The sequence below is a fragment of the Plecotus auritus genome (assembly GCF_963455305.1).
Source record: "Plecotus auritus genome assembly, chromosome: X".
In the NCBI taxonomy this organism is placed as follows: Eukaryota; Metazoa; Chordata; class Mammalia; order Chiroptera; family Vespertilionidae; genus Plecotus; species Plecotus auritus.
This window is the reverse complement of record NC_137784.1, coordinates 102,319,162-102,336,829: the sequence shown is the minus strand read 5'-3', so window position 1 is coordinate 102,336,829 and position 17,668 is coordinate 102,319,162. Positions and strand designations below refer to the sequence as shown.

Below are 17,668 nucleotides of genomic sequence, written 5' to 3'. Positions count from 1 at the left end.
GTCCTGGGTTCAATTCCAGTCAAGGGCACATACCTCGGTTGCAGTTGCAGGCTTAATGCCTGGCCCTGGTCAGGGCACGTGCGTGAAGCAACCAATTGATGTGTCTCTCTCATGTCGATGTTTCTCTCTCTCTCTGTCTTTTCCCCTCCCTTCCACTCTCTCTAAAAATCAATGGAAAAATATCTTTGGGTGAGGATTAACAACAACAACAAAAATCTGTGGAATAAATGCCAAGATCTTCCTTATATATGACTACAATCATCCCTATTGTTGTTGAAGCTCATTTCTTTAATATTCCATAAACATTCTTCAGAATAAAGATAGCTTTAGTAGAGATAGAACCTTATTATAATATAGCTAATCCTTAAAATAGGCTCAGTTTTCTTTCTCATGGACTGCTACCAATCCAACAAAGTAAATTATATATTTCAAGTAAAATAACTAAGAAAACCTGACAAAAATTGTCTGTTACAAAGATATACAGATTCTTTGATCACAACATTATGAAAAAGTTCAATCATACTAAATCTTCCTGAGTGCTTCTCATTTCTCAGTTAAATTTACCAGGGATTCTTGCTTTCTTTTTAGTTAATTTATATCAGACAACCATTAATTACTAATACCCTGGATCTATGCCAAATGGAAAAGAGAAAAAAAAATCTGATGCTTAAGTTTTTGGTAACCTTTTTGGAGTCAGGATTTGAGAAGTTGGGAAGAACAGTATATCTTAAAGTATGAATCACAGAATAGTACAGGGGTCCCTATGTATTGGTCTTTTAGACTATTCATGTCTCTAATTTATATCATGCCTCTGTTTTTGCTTCTGGTATTAGTCTATAATTTAAGTGTAATTTAATCAACTGCTCACATCATGTTATTGGGCTATGGTCAAAAGCAACTTCCTTCCTCCCAGAAATTTAAATGGTTTTCCATTTATATTTAGGTAATGACTAATGGGAGTGGGTGATGAGGATGATTTATTTGCAAAGCCAAAATGATCTGTGGCATAACAATTTTGCCACAGAAGTAGAAAATGGAGGAAGCTTGTGCTGCCCTTTAAACACATTCCAGGTTCAGTGCTGTCTTGAGCTCACCCTGTAGTGTAAATAGGCTATGGTTGGGAATCTTCTTCACTGCACCATAGAAAATGGTATTGACATTTGGAAATCACGCTTCAGGGAGATGGCAGCAGTGACTCAGCCAGTCATTATAACTCCTTTGTGTGCTGGGTGTATGCAGGAAGAAGATCACAAAAGAGACCCAAGCACTTGGTAATTTCCAAATAGCAATTTCAGCACAGGAGCTCAAAATTACAGATCAGAGTAAATTATCATTGCTTTAAATGTTAATTCTTACTATTTTAAAGCCAACTACACATATTTATTTCTCAGATTTACATTTTTGTGTGGGTTTTCAATGTGCTCTTTGTTTCAGTGGGAGTTGAGGGCACAAGGTAGGCCAAAGCATGGGATTAGGAAATAAGCATAGGAAGAAAGAGATTAAAGTATTTGAAAATCTTTCTTAAGCAGTATACAATAAGGCCTTATTATTTTGAATACCACTAATTAACAACTTATGAAAACTCAGCAACGACTAGGTTGAATTTTACTTCTGTACTATTTATGAAGAAAGTATTGACTGAATAATAATGCCAATGAAATTACACAGGGTATCTTCAATATATTTAAATTAAACATTTAAAAAGACCATTTAGCAAAATAAAAGTTTTCTGTCTGTTGATTCAAAGCCTATATTTTTGTAATCTCTGCTATTTAGTCCAGTTCCACCATTTTGGGGCCTAAGGTACAAGTATAATCCCTTTTCCATGTGACAATCCTTCACATTTTGAAAAACAGTTAACATCTCTCCTTATCTTCTTTTTCTTCAGGCTAACCATGTCCTAATCCTTCAATAATTACTTTTGTGACATGATGATAGGTTCCCTCACTGTTCTGTCTTGTATGGGTATTTGTCAATATTTTATTGATCCTGATAATTCAGATGTGATCTGACCAGTGTGGATGACAATGAGATATTGCTTGATTTATTATACACAGGTTTTTCGTAGCCTAGGATTGCTAATATTTTTCAATAGCCACATTATATCATTAATTCATATCAAGCTTGTATTCAACTAAAGTATGCGAGTTCTCACTATAAAAACCTCTGCTCTGTAACAACTCGCCATCCGTATATCAAGATTCTTTCATATATTCTTCCATTTCAATCTACTTTTATCTTCTTTTCTTTAATTCCTTACCCCATCCCAATCCTCACTTTTCCTTGCTTACACATTTGCTCAAATCTGGAAGATTGTCTTTCCCACTTATTTAGTATTCTCCTTGTTACTCAAGGCAATTGCACCTGTATGTCCCTTTTTTCTAGCACTTCCTACTACACATAGAACTTTGTGGATGATTCTCTTCTCATATGAAGCTTCCCATACTGATTTCTCATTTATTTCCCCAGAGATGAGATTTAAATTCAAGATAAAAGTATTATAAGCAATGAAGAAACAGATTTAAAGCACTATATGACAGAAATTTAAAAACAAAACTGGAGAAATAAATTATACTACACACACATGAGGTACTATACTGCTGTTCAAAAGATAGCTCAATCTCTATATAATAAAAGATTTCTGTAATATATTATTACATATAAAAAGCCACAAAATAGCATGTATAGTATAATTTCATTTTTGTAAAAACATGTTTGTATATGTATAGAAAAAATTAGAAGGCATTGGCAGTGGTTTTCTCTAAGGTGTAGGATTACCAAGAACTTCGACTTGCACTGTCATTTGTTTATGTAATGTTTGGCTATTTTACAAGAAGGAAGTATCATTTTCTCTAAGAATAAAAACAATAAAGGTTAAAAAATACAACTCAAGCTGTTCTCTCAAAGCATAAGCTCCTAGAAGACATGGATGTCACCTGAGTGCAGCTCTATATGTTGCCTTCTGCCACAAATGAGAGACCTCTTACTAAACACTGATTTTATAGATCTTTTTATACTTGTTCCTTGAACCATGTGAATGTATTACCTATTCAAAATTACACTGCATTCTTAATGAACTTGTGTTTGGGGCCTCCTGGGCTATGAGACTTGCTCACATTTCTGAGCAAGTCACAACTGTGGCTTAATACTGCAGTATCTGTTACCATGCAGTTCCTCTGTGTCCTCTTGGGTATGTGGCTGTGTACTTGAGAACCCTAGGGGCAGTGGTCGCCTCAATTCAATACATGTCAGTGAACAATCCAACAAAAGCTTGTATTTGTGCCTAATTTATTATACTTTGACTGTTCCCTGTTGCAGCTGATCAAAGAGAATAAATATTAGTTTGAGGGAGAAAAAAGGAAAGAAAAGTTTGTCTCTGGAGAAAGAGCAAAAGCAGGCATTGGTGCTTATAGGAGGTGAAGTGTGTAACATCTATATTTTTGGCTTTGTTAAAATAAGTTTGCTCTTTTAGCAGCTTCAGAATTGTCCTTCACTGTGAGTGAACTTTAACATGCCCAACTTTGCAGTACTGAAAGTTACTTTTATTTAAGCAGCAAATTTTCTCATCCTGATTTCAGAGCACTGTTGTTATCCACCTTCTTTTTCATCCTTGTCTTAAAGAATGGGAGTTACTACATAGGTAACTGGCTGAATGCTAGATTGTAATCTGAATTCAACCAAGATAATATAGGAGCCTGACAATGGAAGAGTGGCAATGTGATTTGGATGAAGAACTGGGCTGCGGCTATGACCAATCCAATCCTACTGGATGGTTGTCGAGCAATTCTTGCTAAACAAGGGTGCCATCTGGGTAAAGGCTAGTGTAAGGATGCTATGCTGTACCACCCAAGTCCCCCTTTAGCACCAAAAGACATATTTTTCTAGCTTCTGGAATAATTGTTGGCTGAAGAGTGCTGCCTAGCTTAAGGTTATATTTGCTTCCAAGGTCAGCCAGTATCTAATAACTGGTTTCATGGAGAATAAAGGCACAACCCTTTTACCCCAAATGGGGTGACTCTAACTCAACTTCAGAGCTCTTTTAAGGGTAGGCTGAGGTCTTGTTATAACTGCACTACAGCCTATCTTCTCCTTCTGCCCAAACCCGCTTTCTTCTTTTCCTCCAACAAGTGTCAATAATAAGAGTACTACTCCCCAGTAAACTTTTGCATTCAAATCTCTATCTCAGAATCTGCTTCCAGGGGATTTAATCTGTGGCCGTTAGGTTGACCTCATGACAAGGATGGAAACATACAGAAAGGCTCACATCTATAATTGTCAAAACCATTTTCACAGTGGGAAAGAAGGCCAGGATTTTGCTCAATGTACAAACAAAATAAAAACTGTTACATGCTGAGAAAATTTAGTATTTGATCTGAAGACACAGAAGTGCAAGAAACAGATTATTGACATATGGAAGTTGGTAATGAAGACACCCAGGGAAATACAGTTGAGGATAATTTTATTCTTTCTGCTTTGCATCTTCCAGCAGGGTTAACACTACCTATTGTTGCTCGCGAACCTCTATCAGATCTCTCAGAGCCACACCATCTTTAATTCTGACATGGTTTCTAGCAGTGCCCCAAATGATGAGGGTCTCTCATATTGACAAGTGGGTTTCTTGTGAGTGTTGACATTTATAGCAGTCTGTGCCTGCATGGGATTTTCCATAAAGCCTAAAAAGAGATTGCTGACCCTCTGAAAATGCTCTAGAGAGGCAAGTTGATGAACAGGAATATTCAGAGGGCAGGTCAATGTTTGTCCCATTGGTCTGTGCTAGAAACTGCCTTTTCAATGTTTGCAGGTTGAAAAAGAGGCTCAAATTGGCCCATGAAAATTCTTGTGGTCTGTACTTTTCAATCATAGAATCACACAGCATTACAGGCTAGAAGGACTTACAGATGACTCAGAGTAGCAGGATAGAATTTTTTAAAACTCTGGAATCATTTTTTCAAATGAAATTTGTATGGAAGCCCGATCTATGAGATAGATAAAAGTGGAGCTGCTGTGGTTTAGGGGTTAGGCGTTTAGAGAGGAGAAGTGACTTGGTCAAGATCACACAGCAAGTTCAGAGTCAGATACAAAACTAAGGAACAGGGACTAGAGTGAGGGGAGAGAAGCACGTAGGGCACAAACATTTTTTTGTTTGTCTTTTTTTCCAACTGTGTTGAGGTACAAAAGGAATTGTATATATTTAAGTTGTATAACTTAATGATTTGATATACATATACATTGTGAAATGATCACCACAATGAAGCAAATGAGTATATCCATCACCTCACATAGTTATAATTTTATTCTTTTTTTGTGAGAACACTTAATATTTACCCTCTTAGTAAACTTCAAATATATAATACAATATTAACTATCATCACCGTGATGTACATTAGGTATCCAGAACTCCTTCACCTGGCATAACTGAAACTTTGTACCCTTTGACCCTTTGCATCTTCCAGCAGGGTTATCACTACCTATTGTTGCTCATAAACCCACTTCCTCCACCCTCTCAAGAAAGTACCTTCTGAGGGTTGTGCAAGTGTAGCCTTACTTGTCTTACCATAGTCCCCATCCTGGAAACAAGTCTCTTCACTTCCAAGTTAGTGCTCTTTCAAGAACTTCATGCTGCCCAACCTACTTTATAGGTCTCATTTCAGGATGCCCCTTGGCAATGTTATAAAGTAGACAGAGCTTTTCTCTTTGTGTGCACTTTCATCTTTTGATGCTATGGCAGATCATGATGTTCCCTATCTACTCAGTACTCCAACTAGACCTACAATCACCACTTCCTGCTTTTCCTTTCCTCCTTCCCCACATCAAAATTTCCCTGTCCTATGTCCCATTCTCTCAGCAGTCTGTCATTTGCCAGGTGCCAAGCATAAGAATGGCTAATGACTTAATGTGTTACACTTTCAGCTGAAGCAGTTGCATTTTAGCAGTGGCCTTAACACAAGCAAGTTTGGAAGGAAAAGAAAAGGGGATGTTGAACATTGTTTTGGGGGTCTTTCCATTTTATGGGGTCATTCATACGATGAATGTGGAAGTTGATGATGTGCTTTATGGTCTTTAGGCTATGACATTTAACAAAGGAACAGTTGGTAGCTTTGTGTATATATTCAGGGGCCAGTGTAAAACAGGTGCCCAGAAGGTTATTAGTGTCCATCCTGCCTATATTACTCAAATGAATTCAGATGAAAAAGTATTACTCTATTTTTCTGTGTTTTCACTTACCTCATGGTTCTCAACTCTGGTTGTACCTTATAATCACCTTGAGAGCTTTTAAAATTAATGTCTAAGCCTCAGCCTGGACCAATTAAATCAGAATCACTGGAAGTGATTTCTGGGCTTTGTTTTGTTTTATCTTACATTCCATGGGTGATTCTCATGTATAAACAGTGTTGAGAACTCCTCATCTATTCTAATGGCTACCCAGTATAAGTGAGGTATATAGAAGCAGGTCTGTTTCCTTAAGTGTCCTTCATGACTGGCAGAAAGGTCTGGGTGAGAAAAGCGTGATTTGAGAAGGGTTATATACCATCCAGAAATAAGCAAACAAAGGCACAGAGGCAAAAGTGGGAAGTACTGGCTAGGGTTACAAAAGACTTCTTTTGTGGTAGATGAAGAATCTGGGAACATTGATTATGTGGGAAGGAGACCCTAAAATCCTCAAAGCACTTTACAAATGGATTTCTTCTTCTGAAATAGCACCTGTGTTTTTCTTTTTGAGTATAAATTAATATGTGCTCATTTTAGACATTTGAGAAGACACAAAAGTATTAAAAAATATAGGTTACTCTATTCCTCTGGATAACCACTGTTAACATTTGATGTATTCCTTTCCATTCTATTTTGTATAAATATACCACATACTTTTTTAGTAAAATGAATTATACTATTTGTGTCCTGTCTTTAGAAATCTAGTATTATATCTTGAACATTTTCTTAGATTATTAAATGTTTTCAAACATGATTTTAATGGCTACATAATATTCCATCCTGTACATATACTGTAATTTATATAACCATTCTCCAACATGAATATTTTAATTATTCTCAATTTCTTTCTATTGTGAAAAATGCTGTGATGACAACACTCATACAATCTACACTAATAAAAGAGAAAGATGCAAATTGACCGTACCTCCGCTACGTCCACAAGCCACACCCACTGCTACATCCACAAGCCATGCACATCACAAGTGAGTATGCAAATTAACCCAACCAAGATGGCTGTGGCCACGGAGCGAGCAGGAGGCTTCGGTTTCCCTGGCAATGGAGGAAGCCAAGCTTCCCGCCCACCCTGGTTGGCCATGGCCTCCGCTCAAGGCTACAAAGTTTCAATTATAGAAGTTAAATAAATCCCAGATACCAGGGCCTCCCCTTGGGTCGCCGGGGGGCGTGGCCAGCCTGCAAACCACCAGAGGCCCCTCGCCCAGGCTGCCCCATGCCCCAAGGGAACCCCCACCCTGATCCGGGACACCCTTCAGGGCAAATCAGCTGGCCCCCACCTGTGCACCAGGCCTCTAGCCTATCTAATAAAAGAGTAATATGCAAATTGACTGTCACTCCAACACACAAGATGGCTGCCCCCATGTGGTCAAAGATGGCTGCCTCCATGTGGACACAAGATGGCCACCACAAGATAGCCAGCAGGGGAGGGCAGTTGGGAGGGACCAGGCCTGCAAGGGAGGACAGTTGGGGGCGATCAAGCCTGCAGGGGAGAGCAGTTGGGGGGGACTAGGCCTGCAGTGGAGGGCAGTTGGGGGGGACCAGGCCTGCAAGGGAGGGCAGTTAGGCATCAATCAGGCTGGCAGGGGGTGGTTAGGGGGTGATCAGGCTGTCAGGCAGAAGCAGTTAGGGGCAATCAGGAAGGCAGGCAGGCAAGCAGTTGGGAGCCAGCAGTCCGGGATTGTGAGAGGGATGTCTGACTGCCGTTAAGATCGGGCCTAAACGGGCAGTCGGACATCCCTTGAGGTGTCCCAGATTGGAGAGGGTTCAGGCTGGGCTGAGGGACACCGCCCCCCCCCCCCCCCCGTGAATGAATTTCAACCACCGGGCCTCTAGTATCTCTATAATTCCCATAGGATAAATGTCTGGAGATAGGAATATCAGACCAAACATTTATGAATATTTTAAGGCTTTTGATACATATTGCCAAATTGCTCTCCAGAAAGGTTGTACCACTTTATGTTCCCATCAGCAGAACAAGAGAGTACTTGTCTCTCTACTCTCTTGCTAGCATTGAATAATATATTTGCCCATTTGCTAGGGAAATATAAAAAGATTCCTTTTCACCAGCATTTTTTTGATTATTAGTAAAGTTAGTGAGTTTTTCATTTTTGTGTCCATTTTTATTCTTTATTTTGAGAATTCCCTGTTTGTTTCATTTGTCCACATTTCTATTGTGATGTTAATATTGTTCTTACTGATTTATAAGAAAATTTATTAATTATATTGTGTCTATAATATAGTCACATATTTTAATTCAGTTTACTTAACATTTAATGTTGCTTATGATACATTTTGATGAACAAAAGTTAAACATTTTATGAAATTAATATTCCTGTTCATCAAAAATTGTGAGAATTAGGAGGCAAATGAAAATTTCTCGTCTGCACTTATTCTAGTGCTCATCTGGGTTTTAAACTCAAACATTATGTGAACCATTTCTCACTTCTTTAGTCTCTACGGGATTTCAGATAAATTTCTCTTGTATATTGTGGCAAAGTAAGTGAAAAGGGAAGCTACATATGGATTGTGAAGGTGGTTTCTGAGACAAGTGAAGAGCAAAAAATAGAGGCAGAGAAAAGAGAGAGATTAGCCTCATTCAGTTATTTCATGTTATATTTTGTTATATCTAAGAAACCTGATAATCAAAAATCTGAACTCAAATCCAATACTTCAGGATATGATTATTCATGTTATAAACTATACTTTTCTTTAAAAATAATTTAATGGAAAGATTCCCATAGTATATTTGAATTCACATTTTGTTGGTTTGTTGTTGTTTGTTTTCATTTTAACTTGATTTGAAAACATATTATGTCCACCAAAATCAATGTAGTGATTGCCCAAATTTGAGATGCTAATGAAGAAACACTTCTGTGTATGAGGAGCTTGAAATGGGAAGATCAAGAACCCCTCTGTGTGTGCATATGATGTTAGTCTGTGGCTTTTATGGAACAGGATAAAAATAAATATTCACTTGCACCCAGCTCAATTTACCCTGAGCAAATTTAAGATTTCCCTGAGGCCTTCATTCTTCATAATTGTGTTTGTTTAAGTTTCCATTTAATTAAGAGCAGACCCTCTGCAAATCTTCTCTTCTTTGCAGCACCATTATTAAGCTGGGACCTTAGCTAATTTATGAAGTCTGTGAACAGAAGATGGTACCCCCAGTGTCTGAGTTCTGTGCCTTTTCCTCTCTTCTAATACAAATCCTTCCCCACTCTAAATTGAACCCTCTACTCATACTAGACTGTTCATGACTGTCTATTGTGCTTCAGTTGTGACCACTTCTATGCCTTAAACTCAAGTAAAGGGACAAACGCTAATGGAGAAACCAGAGAAAATGGTAATGGAGAGAATTGTTTGGCACCTTGAGGTATTCTGTTATCCAAATATCTCACTTGAGGAGGCAACTACTGAATGCTCATCAAGTTTAAAGTTGGCTCTGAAGCTGGCAGTTCATGTAATCCTGCCTTTTTCATGTTTCTCTTTCATCCTGTTCTTCATAATGAACTTTGTTTCCCTGCTGGTGAATTATGTAGCTCCATTCTCCTTACCATAAGCTGAGAAAGTATGCCCAAATAGATATGTCAGTTTTGTTGAGTGAAAGTAAAATTGCTTTGCATTGTCAGCTGAAAGAAAATTTAGAAGACCATCTGGAGTATATTTGATTAACGTCTGGGAAAAACAGAATAGTCAAGCCTTCTGATCCTCAACCACACAAGGTCTGATATAAAAAATAAAAACAACTTAAAGCAACTGGAATTGGGATTAAAGGAAATACTACAATGCGTGTGCACAAATCCTTTGTGTTTCTGTTTGGTATCTACATAATTGTTGGAGGTAGACTACATAAAATCAAACTTACACAGGGTTTGAGCCATCTCAAAGTTGCTCTGTGGATTGCTGCACATGTAATAGATGTCATGTGATGATTGACCATGCCCATTAATTGGGTTTCTTATATAACATTTCCTCACTTGGCTTTTAATCCTCTTGAAATCAGTAATTCCCAGCACTAACATGACTGAGTCTCCTAGCCAAGCAAGTGCTGAGTGGCTTGGGTGTTAGCAGGCATTTTATGGGCACCTGAGGGAGAGAGCTTACTATAGATTTCAACCAAAGAAATAATTCTCTTGCCAGCTTTGGTTGTGTGGTGGTGGTGGTGGAGAAGGCTTTATGCATGATTTTAACAAGGCCCCAATTATAGTTTGGAGGAAGAAGTATATCTATCAGCTATATATGTCCTCGCCCAAGGTCCAATTTATTCCAAATAGAACCTACTGACCACAATTAATAAGGTGACCTTTCACCCTGCTACCCGTCCTCCAACAGGAGATGAACTTTGAATCACCTTCCAGAAGTGGGTATATTTTGCACTGAGCATCCACATCTTGGGCTTCTCTTTGTATACAGTAGTTTGCATTGTGGCCTGTGCCTATGGAGTAGTAAAGTGAATTGACTGAGGTGGGACTTGAGCTCAGAAAATATGTGCTTATGTTCCATTAAGCTAAAGACTTCTCTTTAGGAAACTGACTTATCTGGAAACATTATTCAGCATTCTCAATTTTGAGAAAGCAAGGCTAAGGCAAACTTCTTAACATCTCTGAGTTTTGGGTATGAGTCATGTATAATGGATACCAGCAAAAAGAAAAGGGAGTGGAAAGTGGGGATGAATTTATGTCAAAGATGAAAGGGGTCTGGATTTGATTGCAAAGGACTGTGGCTTTCTTTGCCTGCTCGAGTGCTGAGACTTCTTGATTCTGATACTATTGGAAGGCTGTCAAAGGTAATACTAAGTGCAAGCTTTTGCCTAGAGCAGTGGTCAGCAAACTGCGGCTCACGAGACACATGCGGATTGCGAGCTGCGGTTTGCCGCTCTTGACTAATGAATTTGCCGACCACTGGCCTAGAGGATACAAAGGGGTCAAAGATATATTCCTGAGGACATCAGAGAGCACATTTTTCCCTTGAGGAAAAAGTTTCCTTGACTTAAATCTGTGGTCTAAAAACTGCTTGGGGAACACTCAAGTAGTATATGCAAAACTTACAAGATAAATAAGAATTTTCATGTGTGTCCCCCCCAATACTAAAAAAGAAAACACACACATGAAAACACAACCAAGATCAATGCACTTTGAATAGTTGTTTTCTTTCAATTGAGTTTTTTTTAAATGGGTACATGAGAATGGGTTTAGCAGTATGAAGGAGCTTTACAGGCTAATGTTTCATCTTGTGCAGGCCTTGGGCTCCAGGAAGAGTGGCTAAATATTGCCTGAGCTGCAGAGAAGTTAGGTTGTCTTAGGTGGACAAAGTTCTACTATGTATCTTAGAATTCTCAAATAGGAGAGCAAGAATTTCGTGATGGTTCCAATCTCTTTGTTATACAAACTAAGGCCTGGTGCACAAAATTCGTGCCTGGGGGGCAAGGTGTTGCTCAGCCTGGCCTACACCCTCTCCAATCTGGGACCCCTCAAAGGATGTCCTACTGCCAGTTTACAGGGATTGGGCCTAAACCGGCAGTCAGACATCCCTCTCGCAATCCGGGACTGCTGGCTCCTAACCACTCACCTGCCTACCTACCTGCCTGATTACCCCTAACCACTCAGCATGCCGACCTGCTCACCCCCAACTGCTCCCCACTGCCGGCCTGCTCACCCCCAACTGGCCCCCCTGCTGGTCTGCTTACCCCCAACGGCCCCACCCCCACCAGCCTGATCACCCACAACTGCCTTCCCCTCTTGGCCTCTAACAGCCGGAAGGTATTCTGGAAGGTCTCCCAGTCTAATTAGCATATTACCCTTTTATTAGTATAGATAGAGGCCTGGTGCATGGGTGGGGGCCAGTTGGTTTGCCCTGAAGGGTGTCCTGGATCAGGGTGGGAGTTCCCTTGGGGTGTGGGGTGGCCTGGGCAAAGGGCCTGTGGTGGTTTTCAGGCCAGCCATGCCCCCATGGGGTGAGGGTCCCCGCTGGGGGGCGGGGATGGCCAGCCTGGGTGAGGGGCTGAGGGCTGTTTTCAGGCTGGCCACACCCCCTTCAGCGTAGGGGTCCCCACTGAGGTGCCTGGCCAGCCTGGGTGAGGGGCTTATGGCTGTTTGCAGGCTGGCCAAGCCTCCCAGTGGGGACCCTCTCCCCATGGGAGTGTGGCCAGCCTGGGTGAGGAGCTGAGGGCTGTTTTCAGGCTGGCCATGCCCCCCGGCGATCCAGGCTCCCAGCCCCTCCTTTTTTTTTTTTCAGTGCCTCCTTGAGCGGAGGCTAGGGTCGGCTGGAAGCAGGTATCTGGGATTTATTTATCTTCTATAATTGAAACTTTGTAGCCTTGAGCGGAGGCCAGGACCAGCCAGGGCGGGCAGGAAGCTTGGCTTCCTCCATCACTGGGGGCAACCCAAGCCTCCTGCTCACTCCAGCTCCGTGGCTGCCACCATCTTTGTTGGGTTAATTTGCATACTGCTCTTGATTGGCTGGTGGGCATAGCGGAGTGATGATCAATTTGCATGTTTCTCTTTTATTAGTATAGATGAGAAACTGAAGTCCAGAGAGAGGCAATGGTTTACCTAGTGGTAGGTCCCAGCTGATCATGACCACAACCCTTTTCTTGTATTAACTTTCAATATGAATGAAAATGACATTTCTGTTGTGTTTTATGGATAAATATCCATTTTGGTATTGAGTAAAAGTTAAAATCCAACAGGAAAATCATGATGGATACCCCTTGTAGTTTTGTCTTTAAGATTTCTGTGACTTCCTTCAATACCTTTGCATGGAGGAGCCAGCGATTCCACAAGTAAGTTTGTACTATATTAGAGCATATGTTTTCCCTCAAATGTAGCTGGGACTCCCATTTGGTATTGGGGTTCACTCTAATTTACATAACCTTTGAAATCCATGGCTTGGTTCATTCTGCCTAATCACACAGTTTTGGAGCAGGGCAATGCTTGCCCCAGCATCTTCAGTCTCTAGTGATGTACTCTGGCTGCCCTCCACAGCTGGAAAAGCCTCACCCTATCCCATAAACCTCCCTTTTATTAAGTCTCAGTTTCAAACAAATCTCACCAAACAGATCACCATAATTGAGATGGTGGAAAATGAAGGTTCCAAGCTCTCACACCTATGCTCTATTATCCTGAGAATTTTAAGCTACAGAGGGAGGCCACTATCTCTCAGGGGTTATGGTTGTATGCAATCTTTAAATCATTGTTTGAATAAGATTCTTCTTTTATATTGTCATGTATAAATTTTCCATCACTCAGATTTTAAATTGAACTCCTTGTCCTTTCACTGTCAATTTTGTAATAGAAGTATAAACTAATATTTGTTGAATGCCTCCTTGGGCTGAGTACTACTAGTATGTTAAGCATCTAGACACATTATTACATTTAATCCTCCCAACAATCCTAAGCATAAGTAGTTATCCCCAATTAACAGATGAGGAAATCGAGCCACAGAGAGGCACATGTTGATGAATTAAAACACATACTAGTAACTTCTGGACCTGAGATCTGCACCCAGGTCTGGTTGGTTATGTGCTGTTGCCCAGGAAAGATGGCATCATACATTTTTCTATGTGTTTCTCCATGACATGGAGGGATCTAAAATGCAGTATTGTTTGTCTAACTACATGCAGACATCCCAGGATTTTTCAGGCCCACTGGGAAGCATCAACTGTAAGTGAATGCTTAATAGAAACAATCAACTGTAAGTGAATGCTTAATAGAAACAAAGTCAGGGTTTTCTAGATAATGGCATATCTCTTATCATTTAATCATCATTTATGGAATTGAGCTGGAGTTATTAGACTGGGCAGGTTTTATCATCCTTGTGTTCTTATTTATTTCTCACACTGTCTCAGATGCCCCCTGCCTCCAAAGCAGCTGTTTGTTTGTTTGTTTATTTATTTATTTATTTATTTTTAAAATATATTTTTATTGATTTCAGAGAGGAAGGGAGAGGGAGAGAGAGATAGAAACATCAATGATGAGAGAGAATTATCGATTGGCTGCCTCCTGCATGCCCCCCACTGGGGATTGAGCCCACAACCCAGGCATGTGCCCTTGACTGAAATCGAACCCGGGACCCTTCAGTCTGCAGGCCAATGCTCTATCCACTGAGCCAAACTAGTTAGGGCAGCAGCTGTTTTTTTGTTTTTTTTTTCTGACTTCCCTATTTCTGTCAAATTTCCTAGTTTTAAAATCTGAACATTGTCTTTGACTCTTCCATTGCTCTAAGCAAAACAAAGTCAAATTAATTCATCTTTTCTGTGTTTTTCCCTTTCTTTACATTCCAAGTTTACTACCAGTTATTTTACATTTATTATTGGTAATTGCTTGGGTTACTGCAACAGTCCCAGCTGTTCATGAACACCTTCTTTAACTTTGTCACTCTTTTGATTATATAATAGCCATGCTCATTCTCAAAAATCTTCAAAAGTTTTTATTTGCCCATAGGATAAAGTTCAAAGGAGGGATTAGAAATGTTTCAACTTGCTTTCAACCCAGGATTTACTTTAGAGGTAAGTATTAAGGGGCTTATTAAACTGGGTAAGATTATGGTTGGTTGTTCCTTTCCAATTCTGGAACTCAGTTTCTTCTATATTCTATTTTGAAGGGTCCCTTGAAGATTGTATATATAAGTACTGTCAGGAGGGTGAATCAAAAACATTCTTGTCTGATAATAGACAAATGGAAGCCAGGAATTAGAGGACAGGAAAGATAATCTGAAAGGAAAATAGAGAAAACATCTTCCTAAAAGTTTCTGCTTACGTTCCCTCATTGTTTCTAATTAGTGTTTCACTTGGAAATTGACATTTTTGGCTAGATCTATGGGCATGAAGCAAAGAGATGTAAACAAGGTCAGCCCCACCATTAGGCTCAGCTTCCTTTACCACCAATGGCACAGATTACTAAGAAGGTTGGCTGGACAAGATGGAGTCTAGACCTGTGGACTCAAAGGAAGCTAACTGGCCCTAGCAGCCATCAAAATTATGACCTTGGCTTAATTTAGCCAGAAGATGTATCCAACTGAGCTAACTAGTTGCAAAGGACAAACAACCACATGGCTATGACTGAATTCAAGAGTGCTTCTGCAAACTAGAATCTAGGAGGTTTACAGAGAGAGATCCCTGAGTCACTTAGAGTTAAGATGCCTACTACAGGGATGGACTGCTGGGAAACTGCACTGGCTAGGAATTTATTTGAATAAAATAAATCTAATTAGTAACCATGTAGCTAGTCTTCATAATGACTGGTTTAGTGGAGGGACTAGTTGACCATGCCCAGGAAGCTTCTGTGCTCATTCAGGCAAAAGGCTCAGGACTGACAATTCTCAGGGGGAAGGGGGTGTGAGGGGTGCGGGAAGAGATTGGACAAAAATCTTACACCTATGGATGAATACAGTGGCGGGGGGTAAGGGCATGGGTGGGGTGGGGTGGGGAATCAGGTGGAGGGGAGCTATGGGGGAAAAAAAAGAGGAACACCTGTAATAATCTGAACAATAAAGATTTATTTTTAAAAATGGTTAAGTGAGTTCCTCTCAGCTGGAAATTTGATCCTACTCGCCAATATGCTATGGTGTTATGTATCATTTTGAAGGAGAGGGTCCTATGCATATGGAAGTATTTATTAAGCTCTCCAAGAGAGTTAAGTAATCAGTTTAGGATGGTAGAGGCAGTGGACAAGAGGGAAAAAGTTAATGATGGATATTTATTTAGCTGGGAGACCCCACTAAAGAAATGGGCCAGAGCCTGCAATGGACCACTCCAGCAAGATTTGTTCTCACATAGCCCCTGGGAAGTGTAGGTGTGAGACTATTCTGAATTTGTAAATAGGCCTACTTTTAAAACCATCTCAAATTTGCCAGTTTGTTTTAAAACACTGTTTGACAACCCCCTTAGGCCATAAAACATGTTTATATTTTGGATAATCATAATGGTCTGGAATCTTCTTAGGGGAACCTTTCCATCTGCAGTGTTTAGCTCTACAAATATCAATGCAGCAGAGCATTCTCTAAACAAAATACAAATGTTCTTTAAGGTTTATTTTGAGCAAAGAATACAATCAGCGGAAATGCTGAAGATGAAAGGATTCGGGAATTATTGTAGGAGTGAATTTCTCTATCAAATTTATGTTTTAACAACCCCAGATGTTATATACCTTGTACCTCAGAAGAGAAATGGGCTTAGTCTGTCCAGCACAGCACTGATGTGCTAACGACATCGGGGGCCTCCTTAAGGGGCACATTGCTCTCCACTGAGGAGCTAAATAGTGAAAAAGGCATAATTTTTTTATATAACCTTAAAGCTGTGGCAACTTCCCAGCTTAGCTGGTCCCACTTGGATAGAAGATTGTTTTTTCCAGCATGAAATAAATGGATTGTGCCTTGGATGATGTAGCTGCTTCCGTTGTCTTAACCACTGATGCAGATCATAGCATGAGTGATGTAGCATCAGCAGCCACCCAGAGCTGCTGTGAAAGTGGATTAAATGAATGGAGTGGCTGGACTCAAAATGAGTTTGACCTGCATGATTGGCTTCAGGAATCAGGGCAGGTGCTCAGGAAGGCTTATTCAAGTAACCCAGATCCCAAGAAAGATAGTCTATGCCAAGGTCCACATTTTCCATGCCCTCTGCACAACTCTGGTTACACAAAAGGATTATTTTAGCCTCCATATAAAAGGACAATATTGCTAACTGCTAAGAAGAGAGATTGATGTCTCACAAACCCTTACTCTGAGCAATGCAGTTGGGTTTAACTCATTCAGAAAGATGGTATATGTTCTTGCTACTTTATACAAGAATATTAATTATACAAGAAGACCCTTAAGATGCTTTGCTACTTAAGTGTGGTCCATGAACCAGTGACACTGACATCACCAAAGCTGCTTATTAGAAACGCAGACTGTCAGGTTCCACCCCAGACTTAAATGAAACAGAACCTGCATTTTAACAAGCTCTCCAGGTGATTCACGGCACATCAGAATTTAAGAAGCACTAGTTTGGTCATTATTATATATCTACTGAGAACCAGAAGTTAACACAGTTTAGCTTGTTAATGCAGTGGGTGATTCAGAAGGAGGGAAAGCCCAGGCTTCAATGAAGGTGATAGATGGGAAGTGAACAGTGTAGGGCTAGGAGGGGACCAGGAGATGAATAGACAAAGATTGGAGAGTGACTAATTTGCTCAACCTAGGCCCAGGACAAGCCTCTTGGCAACATGCTAAGCTATTTTTGTTAGTGGTTCTATGACATACCGAGTAGCAAGTCAGAGTCCTCAGTTACTGGGAATATTCCAAGGCTCTTCGAAAGACGGACCCATGGAAAATTCTAGCATTACTGGGCTGGAAGAAACTCTCTAATACTCAGTCAAAATGGGCATCCTAACCATATCTATTACTCTGTTGTCTTGCCTTTCCTATCAGCCATAGAGGCTCACAAGGGAATGTAGCCAAACAA

At 40.2% G+C, this 17,668-nt stretch overlaps 1 protein-coding gene across 5 annotated transcripts in view; it reads right to left on the bottom strand.

Moving 5' to 3' along the window:
• GRIA3 (glutamate ionotropic receptor AMPA type subunit 3) overlaps window positions 1-17,668 on the bottom strand; it is a 383,198-nt gene that overhangs the window by 203,084 nt on the left and 162,446 nt on the right. The window lies entirely within an intron of this gene.